The sequence below is a fragment of the Erithacus rubecula genome (genome assembly GCF_903797595.1).
Source record: "Erithacus rubecula genome assembly, chromosome: 3".
Lineage (NCBI taxonomy): Eukaryota > Metazoa > Chordata > Aves > Passeriformes > Muscicapidae > Erithacus > Erithacus rubecula.
Window position 1 is genome coordinate 147,576,454 of NC_136689.1, and position 12,271 is coordinate 147,588,724.

Below are 12,271 nucleotides of genomic sequence, written 5' to 3' on the forward strand. Positions count from 1 at the left end.
CAGGAGCAGAAACATCCTCGTGCATTTAAATCACCAAAAACCTGAAGTATCAAATATGTTTCCACTATGTAGACCATTCTATCAGTATAACAGACTCTGTCAGGTGTGTAGAAGTGTAATTTATTTTGTTCACATGCATAAATGACTCTTCATCATTAGATATGTAACATTTAACAGAAATCCAAACAACCCAAAAAAAGTAGTTGTCTCTCTGAATATTTGAGAGTAGGAAGAGAATAAAAAGAATGACAAAGCAAACTCCTTAGCATGAGTTTAATAAATATTTCACAAGTTAATTAGAAATTCCAAGTGTTTGTATAAGAAAAAAATTGTTCCCCCTTGATTAAGCATTACTGCTGGAGGTGTCTGAGGGCTCTTCCTGTCATTGCACAGTGTTTGATCTTCCCACCTGAGCTTGAACTCACACGCTGGCAATTCCTTGTCTTTTCAGTTTATAAGTGTGTCTCCTGTTCTCCTTTTTAAAGAAAAGGTCAGCACTCTTCACTTAAGTAATGTCATTAAGAAAGCAAGCTTCCTTTTTTTCAGCTTGTGCAACTGAGCAATTGAAAGGCACAACCTCCATTTACCTCACTTTCACATTTTGAATACGAGGAAAAAAATGTGACTGCAGATAATCACAGGCAATGAAGAGTAATTTCTAGTAGTCTGTCTCCAGGATTGTTCCCTACAGCATATTTTCCAACTTTTTTTCTGATCATATTAAATGACTCATTTAATAAGCTAACTGTTCCTTCTTATCCTAGGGGAGACTATTTTGCAGTGCAAGATGTTCGTGTTATGAGGGTCTCTCTGTATAACTTGTAACATTATTCCTAGTTATATATTCCAATATCAGTCAACCTGCCTTCCTTCTCACCACGCTGCAGCCTGTTTCTTTATGTGTCTGTCAATACAATAATCTGATTTTGCACCAAACAAAGAACTTAAATTGTTATTAGTTTCTCCACCTCTCTAACTGTTCCGTCCAGGAAGTGTTATTTAATGTCATGTATAGCAGCAGCTTATTCTCATGATGAAAACGTGATTGCTTTTTTTAACTACATGAAGGCAATACCTTCTGCAAAATCAATGTCAATTTAATGTATTGTGCTGCTCTCTTGTTAGCAGGTGGCTGCATCCCTTTAAAAAGAGAGACAGCTTTTCCTCCAGTCATGAAAATAGGAAATTTTGCACCAATACGTAATATTCAAATTGAGCAATGATTCTGAAAGAGGGAGGGCTGCTTCAGTTAAGCTTTATAGCTCTTTGTTCAGCTCAGATGTGTAGTCAAAAGCCAAGATTAAACACAAACGTTTTTAGTTATGATGTCTTTTAGGAATATAAGTCCCATTGAGAATTTGAGACTGGGGTAAGATTTTAGAGTATAGTTTGGGGTTAATTGTTTTTAGTTATACCTTTAGCTTGTGGTTAATCCAAGATCTCAAAATCTGTCCATAATGTTTGCACTAATGTTCCCTTTCATGAGCAGAGCCTGATTTGGACCTAGGGTATAAACTACATAGAGCTATGCCATATTCCAACTGCTTCACACATCCTTAACTCATGTTTTATGTGAGTTTATAGGATGCTGAGGGCATTATTTTAGCTATGGCCAGTTGCCTGTTGATAGCATGACCATAGCCGAGTGAAAAATTGTCACCTTCTGGGAAATATCTCAGGATGTTTCTGTTTAGTTCAGCAAATAGCAACAAAATGTACAGGAGCTGAATTTCTGCTCACTTCAGTAATGTGATATTCTACTGCTGACAGCCTCCCTGGATGGCTTGTAGTCAACTTTCCAATCCAATAAAGCCACGATATGGGCATAAAAATGAAGCAGAGTCAGATAACCATAAATGAGAGAGCTCTGCCAAGGAAACTGATAAAGCTCTGTGCAGGGCCTAACAGTATAAAACAGAGAGGCCAAAGAGAAATTAAACAGGCCTGGGATATAGAAATTTTCCTAATCAATACCACTACAACATTTCCCCTCCCTACTTGCATCTTTTTGGTTCCTCCAGGCTTAGAAAAATCTAGAATATGAAGCAAATTTCTCTGTGAAATTTAATGGTTCTAATCCTCATCATCTGATCCATCTGAAGTTGCACTCATTTCTTGAATCAAGGGCAGATTTGGAGGGCAGAACTCTGTCATCATACAAAAACTTGAAGATGTTAATGACATCCAGCAAAATATTTCCCCTCTCTTTGTGAGTGCTGGCCCCACCTATGCTTCCTTGTGCTGCCATCTGTAATTCCTATTTTGGTGAAGAGCTGGAAGGGCTGACTGGTGCACAAGATTTGCACAACTCTCTGCCTGAACAGAAAGTGCTTGTAGCACAGAAACCTCCACCAAGACCAGCACACAGAAAGCCCACATGCATGTGGAGAGAAAGGCTACTGCCCTCATCAGAGAGTAGAAATAAGAAATAACTAAGGGTAACTTACAAGAAAAAATATCTCTCATATTTTCTTCTTAGCACAGGTTCTGCATTTGAGATCTCCTGAGATACCACTGCTGTGCACTGATGATATATATCATGCAGATAAACTATGGCAATGGAATGATTTTTTTTCCAATTGAAATATTTTCCTGGGCTGAAAAGAAATATGTTGCTTTCTGACAAGTACTGATTAGCACAAATCTGTGAAGACTTGATAAACCAGCACTGCAATGGCTATTATTTGACAAAGTAGCACTCAGAAAGCAGGAAAGTATGGCATAAATACAAAAAAACTCCACCACTTTGTGAAACCAGACATGCCATGTTTCTACAAGGTGTGTCAGTCTGATTTCAGCTGGTATAAATCACTGCCATGCTGCCAACAGTGAATGGAAACAATCTCAGTTACTCCATTTCTACAGAGCTGTGCCCCTACTTCACATCACATTGGGTTACTTCTAGTGGAAAGGCAAGCACTGATTTACCTTGAATTTTAATATAGTCTGAGGTCTGGCTTTAAAGATCAGCTAGAACATGGTTGCCCTGCTGTGACTCTATAATCTCACACACCAGCTCACAAGTATGATCCCTCCCCTCACAAACACAGACATTATTTATTGTGCAAGCCACATTCACACAAGAATTAGGACTGCAGCAAAATTAAGTACAGTGACAAGCTGTGGTGTAAAAGTTGCTATGAGGAGTCTCTGCATAAAAAGTTGCTTTAGGATCCAGGTTTCTTCCTGAACTGTTGAGGCAGTCAGATATCTTTTCAACTGCATAAAGAGTTGAGCACTGAGTTTATAAAAGCAACACTATATGAATTTAAGTTTCCATCGGGTTTAAAAGTTGGCCTTTATCATCTATAACTTGCTCCATCCACTCTAGATTTCCCATAAAATATCTTCTGAAGAAAGTCCCATGCAACAATCAAAATTAGCTCTTCAAAAAGAGAAGTGGCAAACTAGGAGAGTAAAATCCTTCACTTAATGTTGAGCTTGAACTTTCCCATCTCTCTCAGTAGACCTTTTCAACTCCATTCCTGCTGATCAGGAGTTGAACAAAACAAAATAAATCCACACTTTTCTATGCTGTCTCTGCTGCAAACCTACCTCAACTCCTACAGAAGCATAATAGAGATATACTCAGTTGTGTCTAAACATGAAACCTGTTCTCTAAGTCAAATTCTTCAGAAAAGCTATGAGTGAAAGTATTTTAAATTGATGTCAAGTTTAGGTGTGCTTAGAGTCTTTGAATGTGGACAGTTCAGAGATGAGCCATAAGGGGCAGCAGGGAAGTAGCTCATGTTCCCCAGCCCACACAGCACTTCTCACCTTGCACAGTGCAAACAGGAGCAGTGGAGGGACTCTGACAGCATAAAAACCCTCACAGAGTTAAATATGCCATCATTTTCATGATCATTCACATTACAGATAAGAAACCCCAGCAAAGTGGGAAGCAGAGGCCTGAAAACAGCACATATGGTCACCAAAACATTCCAGCCTCACAACTCCTCCAGGCACCTCAAGTCTTTGGTGGATCAGAAGACCTTGTGCCTTGGTATCCACTGTGAGCAGCTGGCATCATTAACCATTTCATTCCCAGAGGTGCTAATTTTGAGGTTTTTTGTTCTCTACTCACATTTAGTCAAATGAGAGTCAGAATATGTTAATAATGCTCAGTTCCCCTAGACTGTGATGCTTATCTTTCTTTTGAAAATATCTGATGCTCACAGTGAACTGAGTGCTGTACAAAAGCTGTGTAAGACCAGCCTGCTTTGAAGAACTTGCACTTGAAGGACCCAAGAGCTAAAAAGGGGACAGAGATAACAACAGGGATAATAATAAGTAAACAACAAACCACTGTAGCCTAAAACTTGCAACTAACCAGACACAGATAACACAAACTGTTAGAAACACAGTAGACTTGCTGAGACTGGAAGGTGACATATTTTGTGCTGATGCAAGGACACAGTGCTTCACACCAATTTCAATTCACTGTCTTTGGCACAGTATACCTTCACAGCCAAGAGCTTCACAGCAATCAGAAAGATCCAAGATTTCATACAAGAATCAAGAATGGACAGATTTATAGTAGCAAACCCTAAAGAAAAAGTCCAAAAAAGCAAAGCAAGACCTGCAAACCTTCTTGCCCTCAGGCATAAATGAATTTTCCATCCATGGAAGCTGGGAGAAAATTTCTCAAAGGTTAATTTTCAAATCACCACTAGCTGTGAAACTTGTTGTCTGCTCTTTTGAAGCAGCTGGTGCTGTCTGCTGCCAGCTGCAGAAGACTGGCCTTCATCAACCTTGGGTCAGACCTGCTCTGGCAATTCTCCTTGTCCTATATATATCAAAGTGGAAAAAAGAGTCTGCTGTCACACAAGAAACCACAGACAAATATGCTTTAAAAGACAAGGTTATCCTTTTCTCCTTCCTTGGTGAAGGCTTGGAAAAAGAGCTGCTGATATCTGGGATTTTCAAACATCCCAAATGTTTAGAAGGTAATGAATGACACTGAGAAGCCTTATAAAAAAAATTTCTATTAATCTTGTACATAACAGCACAACAAGGGGATAGTTAATAAAAAAATATGAGTGCAATGAACAGAATCTGAAATTGCCTTAAAATCTCATCTCCACTTCAATGATTAATCAATTTCAACAGCCGCTTATTGCTTAATACACAACATATCAACAGAGATTATTGCTGAAACAACAATTCCTCTTAGTCAATCCTAGCAGGGGCTGAAACTTTCCAGAGCAAAACAAATTATTCACACTGACGGGCCAATGATTGTCTGTAGAGGACAGGTAGTAGAATATTTTCCAAAGAAAAGCACAACACATGTTGGACCACTAGATGTGTCAAATATGTTATCCTTTTCTACTTTACAAAACACCAATGCAGGAGTTTATAAATGCAGTGGTACTTGCTAATTCTTCTGAAACAGAATAATTTTATTAAACAAGCAACAGAACAGATATTATTTCCCTAGATATGAGAAATGTGGTTCTAAGGCTCATAAATACACTTCTGAAACCTCTAGCTGGAATCCTTGCCTCATTACCCACAGCTACTTTCTTTACAGGACCCTTTCATTCTGAATATGCAATTTAGATCCCAGATCTGCATCATTTGGTGGAAATTGGGAAAGTTCCTCTGATTTCAATAAAGCTATGACAACCTATATTGACTATCAATCCAGTCAGAAAAGCAGAAAAAAAAAAAAAAAAAAAAGGTGGGAAAAAAGGCAGAAGGAAGGATCTAGATACAAAGCTGATTTTTCTCAGTCAAGACTTTATTTTATACAGTGGCAAATGGACAGCCCCAGGTGTGTATGTATCCATCTGCCTCAGCCTTTCCTAGGTGGAGCATTTTGCAGAAGAATGCCAGGGTCCTAAAATGTGGAGCTCTGTCTTACATGCCCAGTCCAGGAATAAAGTGGATGAGTCAGAGTGCAGATGGAGACTTTGAGCAAATCAGAAGAAACTTCATTACAGAAAATGTCAGCAGCAATTTTGGTCCATACCACAGAAATTAGGCTCCTTGACAAATGTTTGTTTAGACAAATTTATTTTCATTTATTCTCATCACTGTCTTTTTCTACCTTCTGTACTAAACATTGATTCTTCTCTGCAACTTTCACAACATCTGCTTCTGGCACCTCCCGTACCACCTGCCTGGCAAGAGAAATCTTGCTATCAGAGCCCTTGAAGGGTTTAATCATTCTGGAGCTGTTTACTAAAGGAAAGACTTTTAAGTACCATAAAAGTTGTCTATGCTCTTTAGAGAGAAAGGTATAACAATCCCATACTGTATCTATAAGGGAAACACTTTTCCTCCAAGAAAAGCTATAAATATGATCTCCCTTTCTGTTATGAGAAGAAGATCCTTGAAGAGACTGTTTCTGGTGTGTCCCTAGCTGTGAGTTTGTCGTCTATAAAGAATGGGGCAGAGCACAGGTGTGTGTAAATGCAGCCAGTGCAGCCTCCTGACACTTAAGGGGAATTCAGTTTCCTAAATTGGGTTTGTTCTTTTGAGGACACTCTCTAAAACACAGGCTTCTCTGTGGTACAATTGCTATTTTTATCTGTGCTTATTGTTATCAAAAAGAGTGAGATTAAAAAAATGCCATGGAGAAAAATGTCTGTAGCATCTTCATTGTGGACTCAGAACCCTGAGGATTATTAGTCGAACGGCTTTAGCCAAGGGTCTCTCAAACACAAAGGCTGGAAGTAGATCACTGCATGACCCAGGAAGAAGGTTCCTCCTCAGAATCTGACAAGTACCTTCTGCAGCAGGTGTGAGGCTCTGGAACCAGAAAGCCAGACAACTGATGAGATGGGTGAAGGTCCTTTTGGGATAGTGGAGACCCCTAAAGCAACAACAACTGTACCTCACATCCAAACCTCCTTTGTTAAGAGGGAAAGAAGGATGGTTGTAATAGGAGCCTCCCTTCTAAGGGGACCAGAGTATCCAATACACAGACTGGAGCCCACTCACAGAGAAGTCTTCTGTCTCCCAGGGGCATGGATAAGGGACATGCTGTAAACTCTCAAGACTAGTAAGGCTCTCTGATTGCCATCTGCTGTTGGCTGCTCAAACTGGCAGCAATGAAACAATAAAGCAAAGTCTAAGGGCAATCAAAAGAGACTTCAGGGCTCTGGGATGATTAGTAGAGGGATTAGGAGCACAGGTGGTGATTTCCTCAATTCTGGTAACAAAAAGCAGATCCATCAAGTCAATGTATGGCTCCAGGATTGATGACAGTGGAAAAGTTTTGGGGTTGTTGACCATGGGAGGATCTACTCAACACCTGGTCTAATAACATCTGATGGGATTCGCCTTGTCAGAGGGGAAAAAGGTCTAGTACAGGGGCTGAGTTCCTTAATAGAGTTTTAAACTGGCTTTGAGGATGGAAAGGGAAAACAGCAGACTTGCTATGATGAGTGCTGGGATAGTGTGCCAGAATTTGAGGAAATGAGCACTAATGGGATCCCTCAATCTGATTTAAGAAGTCTTGGCTACAAAGTGCCACTCCTGAAATGTTTCTACACTGGGCAAGGAATTAAAAAGAGGATCCTGAGGTTTTGTCCCAGTCCCAGCAATTGGACATAATTGGCATTAGTGAAAACAGGAGGAATGAATCCTGTGACTGGGAATGCCCTGAACTTGTGTCAGGGTAGGTTTGAGTTGAATATCAGAAAAAGTTTCTTCACCCAGAGGTTGGTTGGGCACCCAGGAAAATGGTGACAGCACCAAGCCTGACAGTTCAAGAAGCACTTGGACAATGGATGCTCTCAGGTACAGGGTGTGTGACTCGTGGTGATCCTGTGCTGGGCCAAAACACTGTTCACATACCTCCTCCCCCCCACCTCTGTCCTTCAAAAATATTCAGTAAAAGCTTAAAAATTATCCTGGGAACTGACTCGCTGAAGAAGACCCCACACAACTAAAATAGGACCAACAAAGAGCCCACCTGCTCCCAAATGAGGCAGCCTTGTCTTGATTAAAGATCAAGATAAGACTCTGCAAATGCAATGCTTACCTTGGCAAGTAATGGGAAACACAGGTGTCCCTTCAAAATCAAACATCACTGCTAAAGACTCTGGATTTCCAGGGAAATATGACCCAATGGGACCAAAAGACAACAGTACCAGCTCACATTTAATCATGTCTGCAAGCAGAGCAAGGAGTGACGTGCACTTCTTCAGCCTCCCTGGGTGTTCATAGAGTGATGCATTGCACTGAGCATCCATCTGACTCATCATTCCCAGCACAACAGTGACTGATATTCCTGGATTGCTTTCTCCTGACACATTTGGTGTTGAATGACATTAAGTACACTCGTGGTTCATCATGCTCTGTGCTGTAGCTGTTCCTGATATTCTTGCTTTGAAGTAACATTGTAGGAAGCCAGCAGGAACATTTTGTCCCAGGAGGATGAGGGTTCACTTTGCCTTTTCTTTTATTCAAATCCTTTCCTGCAGCTCAGAGGAGCTGTACAAATGAAAAAGAATAAGGAGCAGTTACTAAATTCTATTGAAATCATTGCTAGCATTTCCTAACAGCAGTCCTGGATTAATCTTTTCAAATACAGGGGATTATACCAGTCCTAACTAGGTTGGAGTCAATTTTCATCATAGGAGCTTTTATGGTGCTATGATTTAGATTTATGACCAAAACAATGCTAGTAACAGACCAGTGTTTTACCTGTTGCTGAACAGGGCTTCTCTGTTTCTTATTCTTCCCACCCTTGGTGAATAGATTGGGGCTGCACAATAGGTTGGGAGGTGACATAACCAGGCAGATTCCATGAGGTTACTTATGTTTTGCTCAGAAGGTTTCTAGGCATTTTGTGTCACTTGTTTTGTTTGCTTTCTTCCACTTCTTTTTAAATTAGTTTGGTTTTTGCTTGTTCATTTGGGGTTCTTTTTTTTTTTTTTTTTTTTTTTTTAAATCTTTACCCACAAGTTTTCTTGGTTTTCCTTTTCTCTCTTGTCCTTCCTGGTGGGACTTTGATTTGGAAGCAGGAAGTAAACAATCTATGGTGCTTAACTGCTTGTCAGGGTTAACCCACAACAAGGTTTGTAATTAAAAATTTCTTGTTTCACAGCATACAATCTCTGCCATGGGGTAATGCCTCTGACCAGTGGGCCACACTGTCACTGGCCCTCAGCAGCTGTGCAAATGAATGTGGAAAGGGTACAGCAGTGGTGTCCTTCTCTCCAGGTGGGTTCCATCCCATAGCCCATGCTTTCCCTAATTGCACCTGCAGGTTCGAGGGGGAGATTGAGCCCTGGGCTCCAGCCCTCGTGCAGCAGACAGCTGAAGAAAGCCCCAGGACTGTGGTTTATGGCTCAGAGCAGTTGATATTCATGCCCAGAGCTGAGGAAAGCTGAGACAAATTCTACACTGCTGGAAGCTCTGTTGAGTTTTCTGATTATGTCACCAGTGTACCAGTATTTTCCCATAAACTCCAACTCCCAGCATCCTGTGACTAAATAAGAATTTTTTTTCTTTTAAAAAGAGGTTTCTAGACCTCTGGGACAGGCAGGAAAGATAGAAAATGCAAGGCTCAAAAATAACAAACCCCAAAGTCAATAAAGATCAGCCTTTCATTTCTTAAATGAAAATAAGATGTGGGGTTATCAATGTTGGGAAACACCAAAGCAGCTGAGAACAGTCACATAGAAATTATGGCCTCTCTTCCAAAATAGGTGCTGAGCTCAATAGCCCAACTGCACCTATACCATTGCCTGCAGCACAGGCAGCAAACAGGAGGAGCTGGAAGGCATTGTGCAGCAGGAAAAGTGACACAGCTGCCATCATGGAAACTGTTGGGATGGCTCACAAATGGAATGATGCAATGGATGCCACAAACTCCTCAGATGGGACAGGTAAGGAAGGAGAGCGATGGGTTAGCCCTGTATGTCAGGGACTATTTTGGCAGTCTAGAGTTTGATAGTGATGATGACAAGGCAGATATCACAGTGGGATTCTGCCATAGACCACCTAACCGGAATGAAGGGGCAGATGAAACATTCTATAAGCAGCTGGGAGAAGCTTCACAGTCTCTGGCCCTTGTTCTCCTGGGAGATTTCAGCTTGTCAGAGGTCTGCTGGAAATACAACATAGGAGGGAACAAACCTCCAGGAGGTTCCTGGAGTGTGTGGAATATAACTTCCTGGAACAGCTGGCAAGGGAGGCCACTCATGGATATGCCCCTCTGGGCAGCTGTTTGTGAACACAGAAGGACTCGGGGTGATGCAGTGGTTGGACTCTGTATTGAGCAAAGACATAATGAAATTTGAATTTTCAGTTCTTGGAGAAGTAAGAAGGGGTGTCAGAACTGCAGATTGTGGTGGATATTAGAGAAAAAAATCTTCACCACAAGGGTTTTCAAGGCCTGGAACAGACTGCTCTAAGGACCATCCCTAGAAGCATTTAAAAGAAGTGTAGTTGTGTGCAGGTGTACATGTGGCTCCAGGGGACATGGTTTAGTGGTGGACTTGGCAGTTCTGAGTTAATGTCAGGACTTGAAGATCTTAAAGGTGTTTTGTAACTTAAACAACTCTGTGATTAACAACCTGATATACAGAAGGTCAGTCTTGTGATGTTGTTGGAGGTGAAGAGAGCAGATTCACAGCTCCCAAATGCTTTGAGCTGGAATAAAGTTGGACATTTTGCTTCTTACTCCCATGCAGTGCCTTTGCTGGAGGACAGTGGTAGCACTGATCATCTGGCATTATGTGTAATGCAGAGCAAATATCTCCCAGTCACTCCCTCAGACATAATGAGGAGAGTAATTCACACTTCCCCTTGCAGACCTGTGGCAGTGTCTAATGTCACTGTGACCAAAGGCAGCAATGCAAATTCTTTGTAAAGCACATGGAAACAGAAAGATCCCTAAGCAGAGGAAATATGTAATAAATATATAATAATAATATTATAATAAATATGTAATAAATGTATCCTACACACACATATACAGTGAGTACATAAGATGTAAAAATTTACCAGCTGGGATTTCCATCATCTGGAACAGAGCAAGAGACTGTCACTACCTATAGTTCCTTGCACTTGCTTAAGGTGAACTATTTATAGACCAACCTATATTGATGTTCATGGATCACTTTCTGCATTTGATTGCTTCAGAGTAAACTGGAGTAACTGAAACAAATATATATAATGTATATGTATGTATAATAATTAGAAATAATACAGATCCATACAATTGTGAGAGCTGAGTCTCTGCTGCACCACATTCAAGGGTCACAGCTCCAAATGAACCAACAATAATTTCTTGTGTGAGAGATGCTGGTTATAGAATTTGGATCTGCTGAAGTTCAGATAAGAAAGAAAAACTTACACAAACAAACACCTACTCCTAAACCTCTAATGAATCAATCAAATCTGATGCTGCAGATTTGAAGATGAATTTAATTGACCAGTAGAGTCCCAGACCTTGACATTGTAAATGAAGGTAAACAACAACATATTAAAAACTCATCACTGTAATTAACCTTGTTTTTAATAAAGTCCAAAGTCCCTCAGAAAATTTTGGGTTATTTATGCCATTGATTTCATTAGTGTTGCATGGCAAAAATAAAAAGATGATCTTGCAAGCTTGTATGAGAGCCTTGAGGACAGAGTGACACTGCACTGAGTACAGCTTGACAGTGTTTTTACACTGTTGTTTTTACACTTCCAGATCACAGGATATTCTGAGATGGAAGGGCCCCATAGAGCTCATCAATCCAACTCTTAAGTGACTAGGCCACACATGGCTTGAACTTGCTGCACATTCTTCAAAAGAGAAATTTGGGGTTAATATTCCCACACGATACTTCCAATTGTTGTTGTTGGGTTGCTGTTATAAGAAAATATTCTGCACTAATTTTGGTATTTCTGCCCTTATGTTGTGAAATAACTTCTCTTATGTCTGCTTTCCAGCAATTAAATCAGACTAAAAAGGTTGCAGGGTTCAAATAGGAAGAAAAATAAGTGAATTGTAGTTAGAGTTTATATCAAGCTACAGTGGTTTCCCTGCCTAGAGGGGAGTGCTTGTTGTGTTTGAACATACAGTTCTGTTTGGTTGTTTCAAAGTTTTTTAGTCAAAGACTTTTGTTTAGTTTCCTGCTCAGATACCCAGAGTCCACTTGCTCTCTGAGTTATTTGGTGGGATAAAAATTCAGGGCTGGAGGCAGAAAATCTTACACATCAAGTAGTACAGGGCAGGTGAGATAAATACAGCATGGACTGCTTTAACCTTTAAGATGTCTCTGACATATGTAGATGTTTAAGTAGAAAGACAGCAAAGAGA